Raw genomic sequence first — 26,724 nt, 5'->3', positions numbered from 1 at the left:
CCTGGACTACCTCGTGTTTATCAAGTTGTGCTGAATTGTCATCGGTCTCCAGCAGTCCGGTTGGAGACCAGGTGAACTATTTGAAGTCTCTTTCTCCAATTTCTTCAGTGCCAGCTGCAGAACCTGGTGCCTCAATGGTGCCCAATTAAGGTTTGTTGCTGAATGCAGGGGTGGATGGGGAGCAACTGGGCTGACAGCCAGGAGGTAGGTGATAAAGTAAGAGATCCCCAGAGAGGAAATTGGCCTTTAGATCTGGTGAGTTCAGCCTCCTAAGAAAGCTAGTCTCCCTAAATGGCCTTGAGGAGGACATCCAAATAAAGCAGAGGACATCCCTAAATGCCAGTCCATCCGCCGAAGGGGCCTGAAACTAAGCTGGTTGGCTTGGTCCACTTGAGGTGAAGCTATTTCATGAAGGTTAAGAACCAAGAAAGTCAAGGCCTCTCCCTATCAGGAGAAAAGAATTTCCAACACCCCAGATACCCCAGATAAGACTCATCGCATGACAAAAATATGCCATAACCCATATCAGACCCCAAAGGACACCGGTACTTTTCCCATCATTTAGCCATTTTGGGGGTGAGACTTTAAAAAAGCATTTTCAGAAGGCACATCATGTGCACTTTCAGATAAAAAGAAAATAAAACAAAGCCCTGAAGACAAGATGCCTGAACACACACTTAGAAGCAAACTGACCTTTGGGCTGGTGGTACCCTTGGGCGGCCCCTCCAGGTGCTCCCTCCCCGCTGACATCACAGCTGGGGCACTCAGAGCTGGGCAGGAAGAGATGCTTGCTGCTTCTCCTCATTTCCCAGCCCTTTGGTGCTCCCAGATGTTTTAATTACAGAGGAAAGGGAGCGGATGATTCTGGCCATATGTCTCCATTCCACACAAATAAATCTCCTCGGCGTCCCGCGCAGCTCTGTGGCATCGCGACTGTCCCACCGAAACTGATGCTGTCGGGCCTAATCACCATCTTCAACCCTTCAGTGAGCATGTTAATTCAGGGAACACCGGCTGGGCTGCTGTCCCAGGGAAATACTCAATCTAGAAACAATTAGGCTCATGTGGCAGCGAGATGCAGCCCCCTCCTCTGGGGAGCTGGGTGCTCACTCCGCCTGAGCAGGGCAAGCCCACCCAGTATGGAGCCAGAGGAGCACGCAGCACAGGGTCAGGACACAGCTCGAGAGTTTTCTGCTGGGACTTGGGCAGCACCAGCAACACCGAGAAACTCATGCATTAGGCCAGATTTATGGTATGCCCGTGGCAGAAATACCCTGTCCCCTAGGACTTTGGGAAGGACTCTAAGGAGACATCACACACACACACACACACACACGCTCACTCACTCACTCACTCACACTCACGCACAATTTACAGTGAGTTTTACTGAGGAAGTAGCAAAAGCTGACAGACGTATTTAGCATCTGACTCACTTTCACCAAATGCTAAATTTGCTTTACATCCGGGCATCGCCATGCAGAGATTAAGGAGGATGAACTCAGAAAAGTTGTATATGGTTTCTGGTTACCAGTATGGTTCTCTGTTTTCTACAGTGCTGTAGTGCCAAGGAGTAAATATCCAGAGACTGATGTTTTCCAAGTGTATCACATGCCGTAATGGAGCACGCGCATCTTCAGAGAACATCTGATGAGGTGCTAAAGTGTCTGGTCCCAGGTATGACCCTCTCAGATCAGGGTATGAGCACAGCCGGCACCCTAAGGCTTTTCTCCCACCCTTTTCCAGTCAACATTCACCCCAAAGGGAACAAGTGGTCTGACTACTCTTCTTGGGTGGGTTTTGCCCCTTTCTGGTTTACCTGTAGATGGAATCATCACAGAGTCCTTGGCAGGTGCTTCTGCCATTTGCTGTGTGAAGCCATAGTTCTCTCTCACTAGCTGCGTACATCTCATTTGAAAACACCACACTGCATTCTACTAAGGGTGGGTGTTGGGATGATTCTGATCAAAGCTGTTGCTAGGTAAGTTTTTCACATGTGCATTCATTTCCTGTGGGCATAGACCCCATATTTCAACAGTTTTCAGAGGATGTTTTTACTCCTTACTTGCTGAGATCCATTGTTTGGTAGTTATAGGAAGGTTAAGGGAGTGATTCGCAGGCAAGGATGCCATTTGTTACATTCAGAAAACAGGCAGAGTTGCTCTGAGCAGGTACCTCCAAACACTGGTGGCCTCTCCATAGTTACAAGTGGTCCAAGTATTTTGAGAGGTTTTTTTCCTAAAATCCCCTGCCACTCCACCCCATATCACCCCTTGTCCCTTGACCTGCAGGGCCCCAGGTGCTTTGCATGAATGGTGAACCATAAGCATATCCAGTCGCAGGAGATGTGGAGCTATCCCCCACAGTGTTACCTGTGGCTTGGGCAGGTGGGTACCCAGTATTCTGATGATAGGCAGTGACATAGGGGCCACTCACGACAGCTGAGATGCTATTTCCTCCAGTTGTACTATCTGTGTTTGGTCCAGGTAGGCCCCACTAATGGAAATTAGGAACACCAGGTCCTGCAATTGTCGGACTACTGTTGTCCCCAACAGAGTATTGGAAAGATGGGTTCCATGTGTGGGGGACATATGTGCAAGTAGCAGCGTGTTTACGCTTTGGAGTGGGGCTGGCATTTGAGACCACAGTGGGTGCAGTATGGCTAGGTGAGCCCCAGTTGTAATAATCAGAGTTGGAAGCAGACTTGCCTCTTGTCCCATATGTTTTGTTTGTGGTGGGAGTTGCTCCAGGTGTAGGATATATTCTTTCTCCAGCAGGGCCCAAGATGTTCTGATGGAAATTGGGATCACTGGGGTCTCCAACCATGGGAATGGTGCTGTCATTCCCTGTCTTGCCACTCATATTTTGGAAAATTGAATTCCACATGTACCAATCATAAGTAGAAGCAGACATGTCTCTTGTCATATATGTTTTGTCTGTGGTAATGTTTTTTCCAGCTATAGGAATGGGGTTGTCATTTCCTGTCTTGTTATGTGTGTTTTGCATCATAGGTTGGTTCCAGGTGCTTGGATTTACAGTGGATCCATAAGTGTGTGCAAATGCAGACATATCTCTGTATTGTCCTACCATAGTTGTACTAAAGTTAGATGGATCCTGAGTGATAAGAGAAGGAACAAAGGCAGGCTGGATGCCCTTCTTTTTCCTACTCTACAGTTGAGCATTTTCGATGTTGGAAAAGGAGTTGGGCATGTGTTGGATATACTATCCCCAGAGCTCCCACCATGCATAGGGGCCACATGTCCCATCAACCCAAGTGGGTCTGGGCTCATGGTGGCATAGTATAAGCTGTTGTCTCCGGTTTTAGAAATACTGGTAGCAATTCCAGAATTAGTGATAGTGGCTGTGCCAATGGAGACACTTGGGTTGGCAATCAAAGGCTGCTTGGCACTTACAGTGGAACCAGCTGTGGAATCTGACAATGTCAAACCCATAGAGTCCTGTTTCATTGTGTTGCCAGCAGATGGCTGGGCTACTGCAGGAGAGCCTAGGTCCATGACATTTGCTGGGGCTACTACTAGCTTTCCCGGTTGAGAAGAGCTGTCATACCCATTCATATCTTTGGTCCCCAACTTAGGCAGAGTGCGAGCTACTGGGCCTGAGAGGTTGGAAGTCACAGTCAGTTTTCTGTCTGATTTTGTAGGTAAACTGGTCGAGATGTGGCTAGAGGCAATGCTGTCACCAGGTGGAGGCACTGTACAATGTGGGATATGGCTCTCAGAGGCAGGGGGAGGTGAAAAGCTGACTGCTTTGTTTGGAGGAGTGGTGTCCAGATCTTCAGTATTGGTATCAGTGGCAGGTGCTGAGGTGCCACCTGCTAAACTGTGAGCAGCTGTAGACCCCATGGGGGATGGGCTGAAGTAAACAGGAGCCTTGGGGAGAGAGGCTTTCTGCTGTTTGTCATGAGTTGTCCCAGATTTGGGAAGGGAGGTATGGGGGCTAATGGGACATTTCAAATATATGGGGGCCATATTGGGGGCCACCAGCTTGGGTAGGCTTTTGGGAACTGGCATTTTGGCAGCATGCTGCTAATGCACAATGAACTTGGGAAATGAGGGAGATCCCTCACTGGATCGTGGGTCAGATCTGAAAATAACAGCCAGTGAAGGGGAAGCAGTATCCGTGTCTGTGACATCATCTGCATCTAAAATAGGTTGCGCAGATAGAACGGCAGATTCCTTGCTGTCATGGTGGGAGGGGCAGCCATAGGAGTGGTGGGCTGGACAGCAGAAATAAGGGTCTAGGTAGAAGGGTCTGGGGAAGTGGAACGTAGGACAATGGAAAGGGGAGAATCTATAGACATAGGTGTTAGGGATTCATTTTTGCAGGCACGTGGCTGGAGAGAAGTTGAGGGGCTCTGAGGTACGGGGATGTCTGAAATACGAGATGTTGTAACTATGATTGAATTTGAAGTGCCTCCAGTATTAATCAACAGGATCTTCCAAACAGGATTACAACTATTTGGAATAAAATTATCAACAGCAACAGGAGGTGAATTAAAGACTGTGGCTCCTCTTATCAATATTTGCTATCTGAGGTGGAAGAAAAGACACAATCTGCAGCCTGACAGATTATGTCAGCCAGGACAGAAGTAGTATTGGGGACATGCATAGTGGGTAATAAGGAGACATTTGGGCAGAAGAAAGAAGAGGTAAGTTGAGTAGCACTACGGCCTAAAGTGACCTCTGTTTCACCCTCTGAGATTTGGATCAATTGACCCTCAATATTCTCCTGTGTGTCCAAGTTATTGGCCACAGCTAGACAGGGGAGCTTAGACAGTGAGGGCATCTCACCTCTGTCCCATAGAAGCTGCAGTGGCATGGGCAGTGAAAGTAGAAGTGGCATGGGCCTTTTCCATTTGCAGGCCCTACTGCTGGCAGATTCTGGTTATGTTGATTGGATCTCGTTGATTGGCTATCTGAAGACTTTTTGCCCTGTATCTCCTTCTGGGATATCGATGTAATTGGAGAGCTAGGCAGGTGGTCTTCAGCCAACTCTTCCTTTGTTGACATCTGTGGTGACAGGAAGCCACCTAGGGTTGGGTTAGAGAACACAGTGGCATCCTCTTCAGCCTTCTTGGGAGGCAGATCATCCCTAACAAGGTCTTTGGGGGAGCTCATGGAAGGCATCTGGGAGTTCTCAGTCGAGCTTTCTTCTGGGGGTGTGGGAAGGAGATCCAGAGATCCAGGGTTACATCTTCCAGAAGTGAGGACTCCATTGGTGATGGATGAAGATGCCAAAGGCATAGCCCCAATGTGATCATCCTCCTCCATGGTTTCTCTGGATTCCTCTTCCTCCTTTGTCATCTTAGGTTTTTCTTGGACCTTCACCTCAATATCCTCTGGGGAAGGACTTGGGGAGAGGTGCCTGGAGGATTCTGGTTTTTTAGTCTTGGGTTTTTGCTTAAGTGGTAAAGAAAAGAGAGTAAGTTTACCTCGTATTGGTGGTATACTTCTGGCTCTGCAGTGTCCAAACATCATAGAATTACGAGCAGACAGGACAGGCTTCTTTGGAGGGTTCCCAAGTGATGCCAGTGGGAGACTCCCCAAAGTGGAGCACAAAGCTGGTGGGATGGGATATTGCCTTCGGGGTGCTATATGGAAGCCAGTTGATAAAGGCAAATGCTGCCGGTTGAAGTGCCTGGGAGCCAGCGGGCTGGCAGGTGCCAGAGCCACTGGGTGGTCCTGACCCAGCGGAGCAGAATGGAAATTGGGCTGTATAGGTGGGCGGCTGCCAAGCAAAGGCCTGTGGTGGTACAGTGAGCGAGGCAGAGAACGAAATTTACAAACTAAATTGCCCATTGAGAGCTATTAGTGCGCCAAATGATCTGAGTATTAAGTAAGAAACTAGGAGAGCTTTCCCTAAGCTTCCGATTACCCTGGAGATCAAGCACGCACTGGCCACACTCCTTGGAAGTTGCAGAGAAAGTGCAGCAGGGGCTGACGTGAGCCAGGGGGCCATGTCATAGAGCAAAGAGCAATACCCCAATGCCCTGTCTCATCTTGGACTTTCCCAGCAGATTCAGGGGTTTGGCATCAGATGGGTCACTCTGTGGGAACTGTTGGGGACCCCAGAGATCCCATCTGCCAGAGTTCTCCCCTCCTGGACAGGGTTTTAGCATTCGGTGTCTCGGTTGCTTAGGCAGCTGCAGGCCCTTCCTCTCCTCCCTCAATGGTCCCTAAGGACAAAGCCTGCATTCCCCTCAGGCACTCCCCCCATTCTTTTCAGCAACCCCATACCCCTCCCACCACCATTCTGCCCAGTATCTCTGCACCACCACCTTCTCCATGGCCACTCAGGTGACCCTCATCACCAGGTTTCCCAGGGTGGGCTGTGGCAGTGCTATAACCTGATGGCCTGTGGTACCCCAGGACTGGACCCTGCACCCATCTCTCTTCCCCATAGGTGTGTTCTCTTGCCTTCTTTACATAAATTTGATAAAACAACATTTAAATTTTGACCTTCCTTAGGTCACACAGGTAGTAGTGGCTCAACCAAGATTTGAACCTAGCCTGTGGGATTCCAGAGTCCTGCTCTGGATGGTGGTCCCTCTTTATGGCATCATGAGTTACCTATTATTTTTTGCAGTAGTTTTTGGGGTATTTATACCTGCAATAAAAAGAGCACATGTACTCCCCAACTCCCACAGCGACCACAGTCCACACCATTCTCTAGTTTCAGCAGGCACAGGTCAGGGGTCATAATTGTCAATGTAACACCATTCCACATTTCTCTAATTGAGCCTAGCAGGCTGATTCTGGTCCAGTTTGAAAAGCTTAAATATGTGAAGATTATATTCTAGATAAATGGTGGCCTATCATAAAACAATTCACCAAATGGATTATAGCATGTGGATTAGAAGCCAGTTTCTCTGGTTTTCCATGTATTTCTAGGTATTCACACCTAGAATTTACTATAAATTTACTCAATTTACTATAAATAGAAAATGGAGCAAAATATTGGATTAAAATAATCTAACACAGTTTAGTCGCTATAAGCAGACAAGATGGTATGCACTGCATGTTTTTGGAACCTAAATGTGACCCTAGAGAACCTTATACCCAAGAGAGGAGACATATTCAGGCCACAGAAAAGCAAGCAAGAAAGAAAAGCTATGTGTAGGCCAGGAAAGAAAGAAAAGCTATGTGTAGGCCAGGATTTCTATAACCTACCTATCTTTCTTCAGGTTATTTCCAGTGTTTTTCTCTCTCAAGACTGTTGTGTATTAGCTATATGACTTGCAGAAACTTTAGAACCAAGTGCCACACTAATCAATAAAAATATTTATATGTATTTTCAGTTAAAATTTTTATTTAAAGTAATGTTGGACATAATTAATATATTACAAAATTAGTTTTATTCTTTTCTCATAAGAGTATTTTTGATAGTATATGAGAGCAAATGTGGGCTTCCATCACCCAACAAACTTTGAGATTGGTTAAGAAACAAAAGGTTTTGTTCATGGCCTCCCCTGGTGGCACAGCGGTTGAGCGCAGCGCAGCCTCTGCAGCGCCAGTTCATTCCCCGGCCCCGGGGGAGAGTCCCACAAAAAAAAAAAAAAAAAAAAGAGGTTTTGTTCACATCCAAACTGTTTGGAAAAATGAGAAATATAAGCCTTTTTCAACCTCTCCAGAAGCAGAAATGATTTCCATTTATAGAATTTAACCATCATTTCTTGCTATCATTTGAGGGGAATTCAACAAGGCACAATCGATGCTCCTGTTTGTTTGAACAAAAATAGCCAGTTAGTACATGTTTTGGCCAAAGAATTCCTCAGGAATTCTGAAAAAGATAGTCACATCTTGAACTTATTTGAAAACATTAAATTATAGTCATGTTACTTCCCTTTTTTTGTTGTTTTTTTGAATTTTTTTATTATTATATTCCCCATACAATTGCAACCCCCTGATTTTTTGACCTCATCCCTCCTTTCCCCGCCCCCCCCCCAAAGTGTGTCTCTGGTTCATAGTTGTTTGTTGATTTTGATTTTTTTTCTTTCTTATAGTTATTCATTTTCCTGGTCCCTTATTTAGGTTTTCTAGATTCCTGTTATGAGTGAGACCATCCGGTATTTTTCTTTTTCTTTTTGGCTTATTTCGCTGAGCATGATCCCTTCCAGCTCCATCCATGTTGCTGCAAATTGCATGTGTTTATCTTTTTTGAATGCTGAGTAATATTCCATGGTGTATATGCACCACATCTTCTTGATCCAGTCATCTATTTTTGGGCATTTGGATTATTTCCAAAGCTTAGCTATTGTAAATTGTGCTGCTATAAACATAGGGGTGCAGGTGCTCTTTGGAATTGATGTTTCTGTGTCCTTTGGGTAAATACCTAGGAGTGGAATTGCTGGATCATATTTCCTTTTTTTTCCTCCAAAGAGGAAAAAAATTATTTGACTGTGATGAGTGTTAGGACTTCCAAACAATAAAAAGAATTTGGACTAGAGTATCCTAGTGAATCCCACCTCTTGATTTTCCTTATCAAATGGAAATAGACGAAGAGAATTTAGGGGTGGGGGAATATAGGTTTCCCCTGCTATGCAAAAGTAGAATATTCCTGGGCCTCCCCGGTGGCGCAGCGGTTGAGCGCTGGGTTGCGAAGCTTCCTGCAGCCTCTGCAGTGCCAGTTCGATCCCCGGCTGCTCCCCGGCCATCGGAGGAGGGTCCCACATGGCGCGCAGACCTCTCCTGCCGCCCGCTGCTCCCCTCAGCAGTGTACTTCGGTCCTTCTGCCTGCTCTGCTCCCCGCTCTGGCTCTGGTGAATTCTCTCACCCTCCCGCGCTTCTGACTGTACCCAGTGCTTGTATAAATAAATAAATAAAAATAAATCTTTAAAAAAAAAAAAAAAGTAGAATATTCCTGTATGGTATGATTTGGTAGGTTATTTTGGAGGTTCTTGGAATGGAGAAATTTTCCACATATATGAATGGTAATAGTGTTCCCAGACTCCAAAAATAACCTACCTATTATTTTGGATAACAGGGAAAACCAGTATAGAATAGTCTCTTTCTTAGCCTTGTAGGGTAAAATAACAGACGCCAAATGGTTATTCTGAGATAATTTGGCTTAGATGAAACAAACATGTTGAGATAAAATTTGTCAAGAAAAATATTTTCAAAATATAATTTAATAGCTAAGAAAATATTTTAACTATAACAGCACTTAATAGTTTTCAGTGAGATTGCTTTCAAAGTGACAATTTATAAAGTACCAATAAATAATCATATGAAATGAACCTAAGAGTGTGCAGCATTGAATAGGAATTTGAAGTTGTGACAATAACCATAGCTGACTCCCTGTGTTTGAGCATTCTTACTGCCTGTTTTCTTCATTTGATCAAATAATCCATTATAATTTGCACAGTTAGTTGGGGACAAGCTGAGGAACCCATGGATCCCATTAAATAAACTTATTTTCCCTAACATAATTTTTGTTTCCTTGCTTTCAATAACGCTTCTCTCTTCTGTCCTCAACTGCAATCAACTAAAGCAGGCTGACATTTTATGGCCCCTTCTTAGGGCAGTTTCTTTCATTTTAAAATTTTTATTATTAAATTTTAATGAAGTACCTTTGTTTCACATCCTAGTTAGTATTGTGACAATATAGGTGTGGTCTTTGTAGCTCTCCCACTACCAAAACACCCACAGTCCTCCATCATTGTCCACTGTGATCTCCTCCCCTGCCCTCAGCCCCCCTTTATCACCCTTCTCCTGTGCTCCCCACCCCCATGCCTTAGTAGATCAGTATTCAATGGTTGGTTTTATGTTTTGTCTTTGACCCTTTGTTTGATGTCTACCCAGAGGAGGAATAGGCCAAAATCATAGGCTCCAGTCTTTCCCCAGTTTAATCTCTTCTCACCTGCAAGGCCAGTGATTTAGCTATTTATGGCTAAAATATGTATTGTCACTGGTCCTTTCTGTATCTAAAATCCTTCATAATGCCTCATTACCCTTGTGGGGAATCCCCCTCCATGCCCTGGAGCCCATCCATCCCTTCTCCTTTGAGCTTGTGCTACACTAGAAACGCTGAATCCTCAAGTGACATTCCTCAAGTTTCCTCTTGTCTTTAGTCCTGCCTCCCCTCCTAGCCTTTGCCTCTGTGGGTTCATTAAACTAGACCTGTGCTTGCTTCACTCTGGCTATCTTGCACCCCACGAGAACTGAGCATAGTTATCACCCCCAACACCTCCCCTCCACTTCTTGTCAGCTTGTTTATTTTCCAGGAGCCTTTTTCCTCCATTCTGTCTCTGCTCCGTATCTTTGTTTTGATGCCTCCTGTACCTTGTGTCCTGGTCTGTTCAGATATGCTTTGTTTCATTCTGTTTTGGTTTCTTTGCCTATATCTCATTTTATTTATGAAGCTCCGTTAAAGCCCATTGTCCCTTCACTTGTGTGGTTAGAGCATATTCACCTGCAGGCACTCATTCAACAAACCTTTATTGAATATGTAAGAATCTTTGTTAGTGAAATAGGGGTGGAGGGTGTGGGAGCACTGAGCTGTGTTATCTCTGTCCTTGGAAGCTCCCATCTAGAGAAGTTTTCAGAAAAGAATTTTTAAGATACAATTGCCATGGAACATTCTATTAGTCTCAGGTGTACAGCCTAAGTTTCATGTATGTATATGTTGTGAAATGATCGCCAAATAAGTCTAGTGAATGTCCATCATCAGGCATGGTTATTGTTTTTTCTTGATAAGAAATTTTAAGATCTACTCTTTTCTTATTAATAAGGAAGAATGAGGGACAGTGAGTGGGTTTGGGTTCTGGAAGAAGTTTTTATGGCACTGGAGCTCCTGAGAGCAATGGGAATGAGACAATTCCAAATTAACTTAAGCCATATAGATATGGGGCATGTAGATCTGCGTGACCCCATGCGAACCCAATCCTCTGAGCTTTGCCTGTGGGCTTTCTTTACCTGTGAAATAGCTGTAATTCCTGACTCACAAATAAATGAAAACAAACCTGTAAAACACCTTCTACAGAGTTAAGAACATATTAAGCTCCAAATTAAAGATCCTCAATTGGCCCCACATTATAAAACATATATAAGTAATAATGAGGGCCATAGAGGATTGGCCAGGGAAAGGATCTGAGATCACAGAAATGAATTTTTGTTTCTATAGGAGTCAAACCAAACATCAAGACCAACAATTAAAACAGAAAAAAAAATTTCAATACTGAGTTAATTATTTGTTCAAAGCGAGGTCATTGTGCATATGTGACTTTGTGTAAAAATGTGTGAAAAGAGAAAAAAAGTGCCAATCCAGGGAAAGAGTGAGACAGTAGAGGCAGCGTTTCCTGCCTGCCCATCTGCAAGGCCCAGTAGGTGGGGCCCAGCAAAGGCATTCTCTGTTCCTGAAGCAGCTTTTCACATGGAAAAGAGGGAGTCCAGCAGACCAGCTCAGTTCTCACATTCCACATAAGACACACCTAAGGCAGGGCAGAGTGTTGTTCCAGGGGAAGTCTCAGCTCCACTGCATGTCACTGTTCCTTGAAAGACTGGAAAGTGCCTTTCACACACAGAAAATGTAGAAAGCTATTGCTCTGGGGAACTCTACAGAACCATAGTCTGTGGTCTGGAGGACTCACCCCCTTGGCCTGGTACAGCTGACAAAAGTTTTTGGTTAGTTCTGAGTCCAAGGGACACCAAGAAAAGGGTGGCACTGATGTCAGCTACTCCAGTCAACAGAAGTGTGTCCCTGTAATTTACTATTTTGGCCAGTGGGTGGGGGAGGAGTAGGAAAGTTTAAGAGACTTCCACTTACGTCTCACTAGAAGCCAAGAAAGCAACACGGGGTTCTGCTAGCTTCCAAGTATGTGAATCCCAGTTGCATCCAGGGATCTCCAGAACGAGCCCTGGGTAGGTACATGGTCTCTATGGCTGCACTGTGAACTGAACTTGGGCCAGGACTCTACTTGATACCTGGGTCCTACACACCCTACTGCTGACAGGCAGGCGGGCAGAATAATGCTTTTAGTCTGTGGTCACACACTGTATCCAAATACAGGTCTCCCACTATCCAAAAGTGGAACATTCCTATTTAGAATGCTTTTAGGAACAACATCTATAAGAGGATGTAGGGAACAGAAGGAGAAGGTGGACCATGATGCAGTCACAACAGAGCCTTCAGTTAATCTCAACAAGGAACTCTGGAGCTGGGATGACCCTTCAGAGCCCATCCTATTCAAGCAAGGTCTTTGTAAACCCTCATTAGCCAGTCATTCAATTTAAGATGCCTCCCTATGGAGGAGCATAACCTAGGGCAAGGCGCCTCATCTTTGGTCAAATGACATTCTTAAGGAGGACTAAGCTATAAGCCACACTAATCTTCATCATTTGTGTATGAGTGCATCATTTGTGAAGAGGTGCTCTAGGTAGCATATGACAGTATGTACTATACTTTGTATGGATGTAAAAACAAGAATTACATTATGAAATCTTAAATACTGTTAAATCAAAAGTGTGTCTTTGGGGTCTGGTAAACGACTATTATGGATCAGGGATGAAGAATTACAAACTGAGTTCAGGCAGAAAAGGATGGTGGAAAACTTGATAAATTCAAAAAAGGATCCCAAGAATGTTTGCTACATAACATGTTTCGGGATTCATTCACTCAAAATTGTTGGATGAGAGTTTATAACATGCTAGATACTGTAAATAAAACCGTGAGCAAGACTAAGAGGTTCCTGACCTTCAAGAGGAGGCAGGAAATGAACAAGCCACATATCAGTAAGTAAGATAATTTCAGATAACGAGTAAGCTTTGCAGCTAATAAAACAGGCCAATTGCACAGAACAAATGGAGAGAAAGAGAAGCTGCTTTAGATAGAAGACCCAGAAAAGGCTTCCTAGAGGAATAACATTTAGGCTGATCTCTAAATACAAGGTACTTGTCATGTGAGAATTAAAGACAAGAGCATTCCATGCAGAGAGAATCAAAGCTGCGAAGTCCTTGAGGCATGTGGTGCTGGGCATCTCAAAGGACGAAAGATGTTGAGGGTAGCCCAGGGGGAGCTGGGGCTTGAAGACTGAGACTGTGAGTACATGACCCTGGGAATCAATGTGTTCAGCAGAGAAAACAGTCTAGGCAAAGGCACAGTGTGGGCAGAAATTGTGGGAAGGGGCAATGAGCAATTCCTTTAGGCTGGACCAGTGGACATGATATCACGTGAACAAAGATACTCCACGCTTTAGACATTGCAAAGCCAGTGTCCATTTTAGCACATAGGATGACATAATTCAAGATTTTTGAGATGAGGCCATCAGTTCTGTGGAGAAGCAAAGACTATGGATGGAAAAAATGAAGACTGTGATAATAATGGAGATAAACGCCATGAATTCATTATCTTTGATTATAGAACAAATTACAAACAGTGGCTTAGAAAACACAAATGTATCATCTCATAGTCTCTGTGGGTCAGGAGTGTGGCAGTGTAGCTGAGGTGCCCACACAGAGGGGCTCCAGGCTGAAAGAGTCCCAGACAGCTGTGTCTTCCTGGGGGGGGGGGGGGAGAGAGTCAATGCCAGTCTCCCTGAGGACTGTAGGACTGAGGCCTATGTCTTCTTGTCACTTCAGCTCCTAATGCCTTCTCGTAGGTCCTTGTCACATGAGCCCTCCTTAAGTTGGTTGTTCACTCCGTCCAAGTCAGCAAGGGCAGCATTTGCTGCAGCTTCACATCCCTTTGGCTTTGGGCCCTAGACCCTTTCTTTCTGGCTCTAGTACCTTCAAAAAAAAAGAAAAACTCACTTGATTAGGTCAGGCCCACAGCACTCATGGTATTGCAGGGTCTATACACCAGGGAGGGAATCTTGGCAGCCATTTTAGAATTCTGCCCATCACATTCCTAAACCCAGCGATAGCTGTTGCACTTCAAGGTCAGAAATATCTCCACAAGTTTCTCCTGAAAAAGGCTGAGAGTTGGTCATAAGGACATCTCAGAAAAAGTCCAATTTCATCTGTTCCAGGCTCCTCCCCACACCCTCAGCCGCTTCCACACAAGACAGCGCAATAGAAATATTCTGAAGCATAATTTTTATTCTCCACTCAGACCTGAGTCTATTTAGCACCACAATCTCTTTTTCAAATTGCCAGACTGTTATTTCAAGTTCTTTGCTCTTTGCTACAAACTCACATACTTCTCTTTTGTAGGAGATGCAAAGAGAGTTCTGCTAGGTTGGTACCTCCCAGGAGAGCAGCAGAGGATTAACATAAACATTTAGCAGTGTGGTCCAGGATGCTGCAGCTGGGTGAGACCCCAGCCCCAGCCCAGGGGTCAGTCTCTGAAAAGACAAGGGGAGGGGTGGGAAGGGGTGAGCCTCTGCCCCCCACCCCCACCTGGGGGCAGTCTTTCTTTCTGTTCCTAGCCCACTGCCTCCACAATTTCCTGCATACATTCAAGAAAATGTATGGGTGCAAGAGCCTGGAATTCAACAGCTCATAACTACAATTAACCACCATTAATTAATGACTGTGAGATAAATGAGCCATACGATCCGTTTATTCCTGGGTTGTAAGTATTTAAATTCACAGTAGGATGCAAGCCCATTTTTCACCACTGTGAATTTAAAACAGGTCTGAATCAGCTGCGTGTTGCAGCAGACAGGGGACAATTTCCCCTCTGAACACGGCCAGGGGCCGGTGGAGGCAAAGCCGCACCCCACGCAGCAGAAGTGGGAGAGGGGCCTAAAATCTGAGCACAGAACTTCCTGTGGAGACATGCTATGTGGTGAAACCAACTCAGTGCCAGGCCCTGTGCTATAGGCAGTGTGTGATGTGAACTTCCCAGAATTCTTATGACAATATGGACTTTATGCTCAAGGACACTGATGCTCAGGTAAGTGAAGGACTGCTGGAGCAACCAAACCTTTCCTCCCCCTCTCTGGATTTCCTCCAGGGTCCCCCAAAGGTGTACCTTCAGACATCCTGGTCCAGGTTTTCACATCTCACCTGTGGCCTGTATCCTGAGTTACCAAGACTCTCCAGGTAATAACTGAATAGCCTATTTGACCCTAGGTTATCAATCCATCACTGGCTGTAGACACGACTCAGAACACGGGAAAAGAGGAAAAGGAAAGATTTTGATCTTACTTAGTAGAAACCAAAATGAAATGTAACTTCTGGGGAAGAAACTGGGCAGTCATCGTCAAGGTCCCATCACCAGCGATAAGACGCAGCAACATCAGGGGACCCTGAGACTGAAAAGCACATAACGTCTCTTCTGTGATGCTCACCACCCCCAAACACCGCCTGATTGTGAGGGAGAAAAATGAGGCAAATCCAAGTGGAGGGACAAAATACGGACACCAAAAGGGTCAAGGTCATAAGGACAAGTGAGGAATTTCAACAGTTTCGCGGACACTGAGGAAGCATGACAGCTAGACACAGAATCAGATTGTGGATTAGTGCGCGAACAGAAAAAGGACATTGGGACAAGCTCTCAACTTCCAAATACAGTCTGGTTTAACTACTAATGTAACAGGGGGTTCCCCAGGAAAGGGGGAGGTTCCAGGTTTCCTACCTTACCCAAGGGAGGGTGGAGCTGAAGAAGCTGCAGAGGAGACTGAGGAAGGAAGGAAGCAGGATGGAGCCAGAAGGAGACCTGGAGGAGGCACATGGAGCCGAGAGACATGTGAAGAAACTGCGCTGGCCTTGTGGTCATGGACTGGGTGACGCAGACGTGGACTAGAGACCTGTGGGGAGGTGACAATGACAGTTTTTGTCTTGATTTTGATTTTGCTCTTTTCCTCCCAGACTTGTCCGGTCGTTTCTGATGCTTTTCTGTGGGTCCCCAATGGATGCTTTAGACTGTGGCAGGCTTTGGGGCCTTGCTCTGGGCCCATCCTGCTTGGGTGGACTTTTACCCACGAGGGGATGGGTCACTTTGTGTGCTTGATTTAGAAACTAGATTCTCTGCCTTCCCTGCATTGTTTCCTAAGTGTAATAAAATTAGTTTTCACTAAATAAAGTCTCATAAGTTTTGTGTTGATGCGGCAGATGGCAGAACCTATTTGGAGCAGGCAGGTTTGGGGGGTCTGGGGGGTCCCTCTCCCTGCCTGCAAAACAATAACACTGTATCAGCATTGTTTCTGGTTTGATGATTATACTATGTTTATAAAAGATATTAATGTCACAAAAAGCATAGTGAGGGATGTATGGGGACGGCACTATTTTTGCAGCTTGTTTCAAGAACTTCTTAAAAATGAAATAAAATCTTGAGACAAAACTTGAGATAATATCCAATCAGAGAACTTTTCTAAAAAGTCACTCTCTTTATGCCTAGTCATGAAGAAACCACTCTATTTTTAAAAGTTTCATTCAGGAAAATTTGCTCCATTTTCAAAATTAGAAGGAAATACATCCTATTGATTCACAAAAGATTTTGAGAACAAATATAAATTCTGCTTGAGGATCGCCGGAGACACAGCCTGGAGTCTGTAAATAGTGTCTGCTCTGGTCCATTTAACAAGGCGCTCCCATGGTGGAAGCCACTATCAGATCAGAGAGGGGGGAAGGGAAGCAGCCCAGGAGACCCATGACTTGAGAAAAGAGATTGAAGGAAAAGATAGTCTGAAAGTTTTGCTGGAAGAAACAGAATTTTCCCTCTTCGCCTACTACCTACTTAGCCATCTTTCCATCAAATGGCATTTTAATTGTTTGTGTCTGCATAGTAGCTCATGGAACGTAAACTGAAAAAAATAATTTAAAAGCGGAGAGAAGGCCTCCCTGGTGGCTCAAGGGGTTAAGCACACCACTGTGAAGCTATCCACAGCCTCTGCTGCATGAGTTCAATCCCCAGTCGGCCGCAGAGCAATCCACATGGCGCAGCAGACCTCTCCTGGCTCACCCGCTGCTCCCCTCAGCAGTGTACTTCAGTCAGTCTGCCTGTTCTGTTCCCCACTCTGTCTCTGGTGGATCCTCTCACCCCCGCACCTCTGGCCTGTACCCCAGCTCTTGTATAAATAAATAAATCTTTTTAAAAATGTGGAGGAAGTAAAGTCAAGAAAGTAAATTCAAGTCCAGAAAGTCAAGAAAGTAAAGTCAAGCCAAGTCAAGAAAACAGTGAAAGAATCATGGGTTTTTTCAGTCTTTTAGGCAAAGGGAACAAGCAGATCAGCAACGAGGAAGCCGCAAGGACCAGGAGACACCATGAAGGTGAGGCACACCTGAGAGGAGCTGCAATTATAAACAAATCCCAGCTTTAAATCTCACAGGACCAGAATCACTGAGGTCACAGGCCAGCCGAAAATGAGCAGCTGCTTCCTGACCTTCCCAGGCTTGGAAGAAGTCTTTTTTTTTTTTTTTTTCCCCCTGCTCAGCCCTGGAGTACAATGGAGCAGAGAAGCCAGCTCAGCTGGGGATCCTGCCTGGCCCCAAGGCCACAAGTGCCTTCATGGACTTGCCAGCACTTTTGCAAGACTGGAGTGCCCTCCCCCAACACGCACCCAGTGTGATTACCCCCAAATCTCCTTGGTATTGCATCAGATGTGAACACTGCCTCGTAGGGTCGGGCAGCATGGTGACGTCAGGCTTCTGGTGCTCTGGAGAGCTTCATGGATACCCACGTCCTGGCTGAACTCAAGTCTTGCTTATGAAACAGAAATATGTGAGCACACCGCCCCTCTGGTCTGCACCCGAGGGTCAGGCATGCATGCTTGTCTGTCTGGCCCAGCACATGGCCACCCCCTTTCAGCCTCCCCCAGCTTCAGCATAGCTAGTGCCACTAGCTCTTAGCCTGGACAGTCATCCAAGTAGGACGAACATCTGATCAAGCTGGTGAATATTGCCGGCTGAACTTATACAGAAACATGTTTAGATCATTTTCCAAGTTTGAGAATTTTATTCAGAGAAGGGACTCATTTAAAAACAAAAAACAAGAATGGTTAGAGTGCTTGGATGAAGATGTTTATTTCTGTGTTTGCTTAATATGTATTATTCAAAACAATTATAAATAGCGTAAATATTCGACAACAGAGAAATGGTTAAGTGAACAAAATTCTATCAACTTGACAGGATAGTATGCACCCAATAAAATGTTAATTAGCCACATGACAAAGAAACTCAACATTTGTTTATGATATAATGTTAAATGAACAAAGTAGAATACAGAATTACATGTACGCTATGAGTAAAACTATAAAAATGATGTCTGCATGTGGACAGGGTCTGGAGTAAACATGAAAAATGAAAACAGCTTTCTTTGGGGTTTTTGTTATTGTCGCTATAATGCTGTTGCACAGTAAATAAAAAACTTTCAAATTAAAAGATGAAAGCGTTCCACCAAAAATGGAGCCATTTTCGGTGTGTGTGGGGGGATACTTATTTTGAGTATCTCTAAATATCTGAAAAAAAAAAAAACAAAACTCAAGCGTTGCTGCTTCAGGTTAGTATCTCCAAATAGCCCCATGCTAGCTTTCCCTGCAGGACTCTGCAGACCAGTGGACATGCAGAGGTAACATGTGTCTGAATCCCTCAAAGACCTTTTTTATAAACACAGAAACTCATCGTTCTGGTCACTGCAGACACTGGAGCTCCATCCTGAACTTGGGAAAAGCACCCCAAATAATTCAGGTTCCTCCTGGCCTCCCACAGAGGGTCACAAACCTGTGTCACAAACCATCATTGCATTTACTCTGCAAAAGGAGGGTCAGGAGGGACAATCCAGGTCTTGTTCCCTTTGCCCAAGAGAAGGAAGGACCTGGGGTTCCCTGACCGGTCCTTGTTCTAGAGCTGGACCATGAAGAAGTGGAACCTGAGCAAATGGTGGAGGCACCGCTCCTGGCCACAAAGGGTAGAAATCTGAGTGAATGAGATCAAGTCCAAGGGTTCTGCAGCCAGAGGAGTCAGAACCTGCCTCTTCTCAATATGGAGCTTCGAGATTCAGAGGGTAAGGAAAATTCACTTATTTCTTAAAAGAAAAAAATTAAATTCTATCCCTTAACTTTCTGCCCAGTTGTAACGTGTCGGTCACATTTTACTTCTCCATGACTTTGCAGAATACGCTGCTCCCTTCCCTGTGTGACTTGAGCCCAAGTCTTTGTCTATGAAGCTCCCATTTCTTCTCTGACAGGTGAGTCATGCTAACCCCCATCTTACAGGTGACAAAAATGAAGTTAAGTTAAACAGACTGCAGGCCTGAGATTCAAACCCCGATCTTAGCACTTAAAACCCCAACTTCGTTCCACCAACCCATGCTCCAGTCAGATGATAACCACATAAAGGGTTTTCCAGGCAATCTCGTAGTTATGAATTGTTTATATGTTAGCCCTCCCCACTGGGCTGTTAGCCCACATTACACACCTGGTACCCACTGAAGGAGTGCATTTGAAAGCTCTTAGCTGTGTTACATATACTCACAGGCACACTCACCGGGGCCTAATTCTCCACCTCCTCTACTATCTTCGCCAGGGGAGGGGCCCACAGTGGGCACTCTGCAGCCTGTCCTGAGTCTCAGCCTTCCTCAATAAGCCTCTAAGCTGGAATTCAGTCTCTCTTTTCCCCCTCAGCAAAATGGTGAAACCACAGCTTTACAATATTTCAATATTCTGGAAGGAGAAAAGATGCCAACTGCAAATATTGTTTCATTTATTTCATGAACTGCGTATTTCCAAATGCAGAAAGATGACCACACACATCCTTTACTAATACAAGAACAGACCTGCTGGCAGGAGGAAAAGCCTCCATGATGTGGTACGGGTCACTATGGAGCATGCACAGGCGCCCTTGTGGCTCTCCCTGCTCAGGGGCTTACCTACACACCTGTTGTCAGCCCATGCACCCCACCAGGTATAGCAGGTGGCAGGTGGGCAGAGGAAGGACTTGGCACTGCCTGGGGTGTGCTGGTCGATGTTTAATAGCCAGCTTTCTTGGGGACGGGTGGGGAAGTATTCCCTCATGTGTAGTTTTTGCCAATTTCCATGGCATAATATTGCCAATCTGGCCATTTTCAGGCCACCAATGTGACACTGCACAATTCTTGAAAAATTCATTCTAGGTTCTTGTGGGCCAGCCGAGGCCCTCTCAAGCACAGCCCAAGCCTGCTGTCCCTTTGATGATGGCATTTTATTTTTTTTAATTTTTAAGAGTTATTTATGCATATAAGAGCTGGAGTATAGATCAGAGATGTGGGGGATGAGAGGATTCACCAGGGAGAGTGAGGAGCAGAACAGGCAGATCAACTGAAATACACTGCTGAGGGGAGCAGCAGGCGAGGCAGAAGAGGTCTGCTGTGCCATGTGGGTCAGCTCCCTGGCTGGGGATCGAACTCATGCTGCAGTGGCTGCAGGTAGCTTCATAATGCTGAGACTTAACCCCTTGTGCCACCAGGGAGGCCCTTTTGGTGGCATTTTAGATGAACACTGTTGAGGAGATGAAGGGCTTATCAGATGTGGCTCCAGAAGTTCTCCGTAAATTCTATAAGCCAGGTCGGCACCACAGAACCTTTTTAACACACCAGTATTGTAACAGGGTGGTCCCCAGGAAAGGGGGAGGTTCCAGGTTTCCTGCCCCACCCCAAAGGAGGGTGGAGCTGAGCAGGAAGAGGAGAAGCTGGAGAAGAGACTGAGGAAGGAAGCAGGATGGAGCCAGAAGGAGACCTGGAGGAGGCGCATGGAGCCTAGAGACACGCGAAGAAACTACACTTACCTTTTGGTCGTGGACTGGGTGACACAGATGTGGGTGAGAGACCCGTGGGGAGGTGCTAATGGTGGTCTTTGTCTTGCTTTTGATTTTGCTTTTTTCCCTCCCGACTTGTCTGGTTGTTTCTGACCCTTTTCTGTGGGTCCCCACTGGAAGATGCTTTAGACTGTGGCAGGTTTTGGGGCCTTGCTCTGGGCCAATCCCATTTGGATGGACTTTTTTTTCTTTTTTTAGATTGATTTATTTATTTATACAAGCAGTGGGTACAGTCAGAAGCATGGGAGGGCGAGAGAATTCACCAGAGCCAGAGTGGGGAACAGAACAGGCAGACTGATGAAATACACTGCTGAGGGGAGCAGCAGGCGGCAGGAGAGGTCTATTGCGCCATGTGGGACCCTTGCTGGCGGCCGGGGATCGAACTGGCGCTGCAGAGGCTGCGGGCATCTTCACAGCCCAGCGCTCAACTGCTGCGCCACCGGGGAGGTCCCTGGATGGACTTTTACCCACGAGAGGATGGGTAACTTTGGGTGCTTGATTTAGAAACTATATTCTTTGCCTTTCCTGTATTGTTTCCTAATTGTATTAAAGTTCCTTCCCATTAGCGTCTCATATGTTTTGTGTTGATGTGGCAGATGGCAGAACCTATTTAGAGCAGGCAGGTTTGTGGGGTCTGGGGTTCCTGCCCTGTAACAGTATCACTAACCCGGTAAAACATGCTCTCTCATGATAAAATACAATGTTCACTACTAAAACTAAACTAAAAACTATAAATAAACTAAACTAAACTAAAACTATAAATAAAAATGCATATTTCTTCACATTTCTCCCGCATTGTAAAGGGGACTTATTCTTTGAGTGGCTCTGCTGGAGTAACCCACTCTTTAGTAATCTGTGTAACACCCTCCTGCTTCTCCCGAGTCTGATGACCGACCAACCTGTTTCTTAGTGAGGATGAGAAGACAGAGGGGACAGTGTGGCCCCTACTGGTCCGTGATACTAGACAGATGAACAGCTGCGGGCTGTCTGGAGGGAAAAGAGCAAAATCAAAATCAAGATAAAAACCGCCATGGTCACCTCCCCACTGGTCTCACCCACATCTGTGTTACCCAGTCCACGACCAAAAGACAAGTGTAGTTTCTTCACGTGTCTCTAGGCTCCATGCGCCTCCTCCAGGTCTCCTTCTGGCTCCATCCTGCCCTGTCCCTCTGGTTCCTAGGTGAAGGGAGAAGACAGGCAGAAAGAAACCAAGTAAGATTAATTTTGCAGGCATGGGAAAGGCATCCCCTCACCCACCCTATCTGATTTTACAAAGTCATTCACTTGACTGCACAGAGAGGGATTATAGGGGACTTGCAAATCTACATCAAGAATTTTTTTTTCCTTCTCCCCCCACCCATGCCTCCTTTCTTTCCCTTTATGTTGTCCAGGCATCTGCCTGGCTTCAAGCTCTCCTCAGGATTCTTCACCTATCTCTTTAGGGAACAAGTCTTGACTTGTTTCTCCAGAGGCCAGCCATGAGGACGTGTGTACAGCAGTTTCTGAGGGCAGTACTGGGGGGAGCCTGGGAAGAGAAGGGCAAGGAAGACAAAGGTGCAATTTCAGGCCACATCTGGCGGCCTGATCCCACAGGGGAGGCCCGAAGCATAAGTTATCCCTCACAGTTGTCACCCTCACCACAGGCAAGGAAGCGTTCATACCCCAGCTCCCCTTAGCCATTGATGGCAGGAGTAAATTTCACAGGTCTTCATACTCACCTCAGTGCGGGCAGCAGAAACAGTTGTGGTGCTGGCAGGAGGGAAGGGAAGGCGCCCTGGAGAGAATGCCATGAACCCTCTCACTCCCCGTAACTCTGGCCCACACCCCAGTTCTTGTATGCATAAATAAAAATAAATTTAAAAAAAAAAATGGCAGGGCCTCCACTAGTGGTGCAGCAGTTGAGCACTGGGCTGTGAAGCTGCCCGCTGCCTCTGCAGTGCTGGTTCAATCCCCGGCTGCTGGCGAGGGTCCCACATGGTGTGACAGACCTCTCCTGCCGTGCCCGCTGCTCCCCTCAGCAGTGTATTTTGTCAGTCTGCCTGTTCTGTTTCCCACTCTGGCTCTCACCCTCCGGCATTTCTGACTGTACCCCCCAGTACTTGTATAAATAAATAAATAAATCTTAAAAAAAAAAAAAACGGCAGAGGGAACCAGCAGGGGCAAACTTCAGAGCAGAAGAAGAGAAGGAGAGTAAGGGAGAGAGCACAATGTTTGATGACCCTCCTGTTGAACAGTTTTAACTGGGGTTCCAGAAACCCATCATCATACCAGGAGGCAGAACAATAACAAAAGAGAACTGGAAACTATGCGAGTCTATCTGGCTTTTTTTCTCATCACAATTTCCTTGCCTAGAGGCTAACCACAGGGCCAGGCTTCTTAAAATTTCCTTTTGATTCTTCCCTGTCTTCAGCCTCCTTGCACGACAGTGGCAACCTTGGTCCCTGACAAAATACTCCTCAGCTCTTCCTTTCTCTGCCTTTCCTTCCTGACTTTGGTGTAAACCTCAAACTTTACCCTGTCTGACCCGAGACTCTGGAAATGACAGATAGGAAACAACCCAGCACAAGCCAGAAAGCTCTTCAGGGAATTAGGGGACTAGCCTTAGGCCCTATGGTTAGCCTCTAGGCAAGGAAATTTCCGTCAGAATGAAATGGTTCTTTGAGAATATAATGGGGACAGGCTTCTAGACCTTTGTTACTAACTGATTGGATGACCTTGGACATTTCATCACTCTGAGCTTCAATATCCTCATCTGTAAAATGGGAATGATAATGACAGGACCCAGTGTACAGGCTCGTTACAGGATTAAATGAGTTAATTCCTATAAAGCACTTAGGTCTGGACTGAGCACAGAAACCTCCACATAAATGTTGATTAAACAAAATCCAATTGTTGCAAGCTGCTAGAGCTCATCCCCGAGGTCAGGCATGCTGGAATGAAATGTTTATAAAGACTAAAATGATAAAAGACAGTAACAAAATTTTCCAAAGTTATTGATGGCATCAAAGAAAAAAAATGTGCAAGGGAAAAATAGGCTAAAATGGTGTAGTAAAACTTAATGGAGTGGAGTAAGATAACATTTTAGAGCTTACTGGAGAGCAAACATGGCTTAAACAATCAGGAGATCAGTGCTGGTCTTTAAATTTTAGGATGTACTCAAGTCCGGGGAATGCTGTTCCGCGGTTCTGGTATGAAGCGAGGCCCTGGGTGCCTGCTTCGGGAAGCAAAGACCAGGTAAGCACATTTCCCTGTTCAGTGAACTTCCTGGAGCTGATTCCTTCCTGAAAGAAAGCTTCCCTTGCTGGGAAATACCTGAAGATGGAGAAAGTTCTACCAGATGCTCAGGGGTGCCAGGCGTGAGCGCCACATACTAACTGGTAACAGGCAGGCCAAGCTATTACTCACTGATGTTAACAATTAGTGTCACTCAGCCGCCTAAGACCCTGCAGTACCTTCCCAGTGCACACCCCGGCTTGCACCAGAAAGCCCATTATGATCCACCAAAAAACCCTCTCCATCCCGATTTCTTCTACTCTGCCACCCCTCGTGGCCCCAACCCTCCTAGACCTACCTGTGGGACCACAAGCCATGCTCATGCCCCCTCAGGGCTTTGCATGCTCTGCTCTCTTAGTGGGAAGCCCCTAACTCCCTCTCATCCCACAGGTTTCAGCCTTCCTGGGGACCCTGCTACTCCTGCCCAACACCTTGTTTAATTTCCTCATTTAATTTACTACAATTTTTAACTGTACATTTTCTTAGTTATTTTTAGTTTGCTGTTGTCTGACTTCCCCACTAAAAAAGGGATGGTATCATGTCTTATGAGAGATAGTGTTGCTCTTAGTTGTATCCTAAGCACCTCCTGTAGGTTCTAACACGTGGTAAGAGTTCAGTAAATACCCAGGGAGTAAAGAATAAATGAATGAGTGAATGAATGGTGAATCAACAGTTCAAAGGGAGTCGCAAACACAGGCATGAATTCAGCACATGACTCTGACACTCAGTCTGTCACCGAGTGTTGACACGGAGTTACATGTCACAAGCACGATATACCTGTGTCTTTTGCTCGTACCTGCCACAGGTTATCAGAACAGATCCTGATCCCTGACAGGCACACAGTAGGCGCTGCCATTATTATCGCTCCCCATTGAAGTGTTGATGGTTCCAGTGCTATCTCTGTTTTCCAGTACATAGAAAAGCAACCTCTGGTCTCACTTGTCTCCTGTCACCTGCCCCTCAATAAGCAAATGACAATAACTCCTATTTACAAAGGTGAACATGTAGCGCTGTCCGTGTCTAGAAGGCGACAGGCCAGACCTCACCCCAAAGGTCTCCACTGTTGCGGAGAGTGTGTTCAAACACCAGGAGGGTGTGTGGTGGCTCAGCTCCCTGCTTGTGACATCAGACAGGCAGCCTCAACACTGGCAAAGGGGGGGACCAGCCCACACAGCATATGGACCTGCAGCAGAGCATATGGGTCTGATCCTAAAGAAGGGGCCCCCATATGCTCCAGGAGCTGGATCTGCCTTGCCCACTCCCAGCCTCCCCACACTTTTGGCTGGTTCATAAATCAACCGCTCCCCACTCTCCCAGTGCACCGGCTGATCCATGTGTGATTAATGCACACATTTGCCTGCAACCTGGAGAGAACTCCAGGTACAGGTGGAGAGGAAGGAAAAAGACTTAATTGGTGTCGGGGAGGAGGAGGAGGGAAGAGGAGGTCATCCCTCATTGCCATCGAGCCAGCACTATCTTTAGAAGTTTGGCTTTGTGAGAATGAGTTTTCTTGGAAATCTTTCTTACAGTCTCCTCGGGAGCCCCTCTGCAACCTGGGATATAGCCTGAAACTTATACGTGAAGACTCAGGAAGGCGAGTGCTCCCTTCCATCCTGTCCTAGCCTCTTTGACCCTCCTGGTCTCTTCCTCTGAGCTTAAACATGCATTGGACTCTGTAAGGAAGCAAGAGGCTGGGGTCCCTGGAGACAGGGAGACTAGATGTGCCAGGCAGCAAATCTACTCCGCTGTGTTTTAGGCCATGTTTTTCCAGATGTGCTCAATGGAGGGTAAATGGTTTTGTGCAGTTACCACAGAAAGGGAGGAGCTGGTTCAATCAGAGCAATTCTGCTTTTGCTGTGGTTTTACACACTGGGCTTTTCAAACACGACTTAATTGTGATTTTTGTGAAGAATTGCATAGCTAAAAAAGTTGAGATTCACTCAAATTAGAACTACTGGCAAAGACAGCTAGAATTGTAGTCTTAAAAAGATACAATAATAAAATGAACAATGGCTACCATTCTCTGGACAGGAGACAGGCAGTACTTTGGTTGACTGTAGAAACAATGGACACTTTGCCATTTGGAGGCTGAATAACCTTTGGCAAGAAACTTGCCTCCCTAAATCTCAGTTTCTTCATCTATAAACAAAAACATCAGACTTTCAGGGGACACTGAGATGACCTGTGCATGGCATTTACATGAGGCCTAGAACATAATAAATAATGACCCCTATATATTTGCTATTACTTTCCTTATTATTCTGTATGTCATTTATTGTCATAAGCACATTAATTATGTCATCATTAGTCTTCACACCTCTATTACCTGAAGCTTTATTCCAATTTTATAGATTTTGGAAACAGAGGGACAGAGGTTAGCCTTGAACATCAACTCCCATCACTGAGAATACAGGTGTTCTAAGGAACCTCGCTTGATAATCATCCCTCTAGCTCCTCTGTTTTATTCATACTTCCCTAAAAACATTAGGAAATTTGATGTGATTAAACCTTTTGCTTCCTTTTCTTGCATTTTTTCTCCTGTAGGCACTCATCCATCTCTCTATTGAACTGCCCGTCTGATTCAATCAACTTTTACAAAATGCCTACTTAGTGGCAAGATTCTTAGAAAAGCCACTACACTTCTTTGAAGAGCAAAGTTCCTTTCAGTAAAATGGGGGTATTGAGATGAACTCTACTATAGGATTTTTACAGAGAGTGAAATAAATTATCTAGAAAGACTTTTTACCTGCAAAGTGTTCTCCCC

At 45.6% G+C, this 26,724-nt stretch overlaps 1 long non-coding RNA gene across 1 annotated transcript; it reads left to right on the top strand.

The window, feature by feature from the left end:
* On the top strand, positions 1-26,724 carry LOC119254320 (uncharacterized). Its single transcript, XR_005127284.2, has 6 exons — positions 1-150; positions 1,554-1,674; positions 18,742-18,900; positions 19,010-19,083; positions 23,837-23,921; positions 26,505-26,724. It is a non-coding gene; the product is annotated as an uncharacterized LOC119254320 (long non-coding RNA).

The sequence above is a fragment of the Talpa occidentalis genome, unplaced genomic scaffold, assembly GCF_014898055.3.
Source record: "Talpa occidentalis isolate TD23 unplaced genomic scaffold, MPIMG_talOcc4v2.1 talOcc4.10, whole genome shotgun sequence".
Taxonomy (NCBI): Eukaryota; Metazoa; Chordata; class Mammalia; order Eulipotyphla; family Talpidae; genus Talpa; species Talpa occidentalis.
This window is presented reverse-complemented; position numbering and strand designations above follow the sequence as displayed.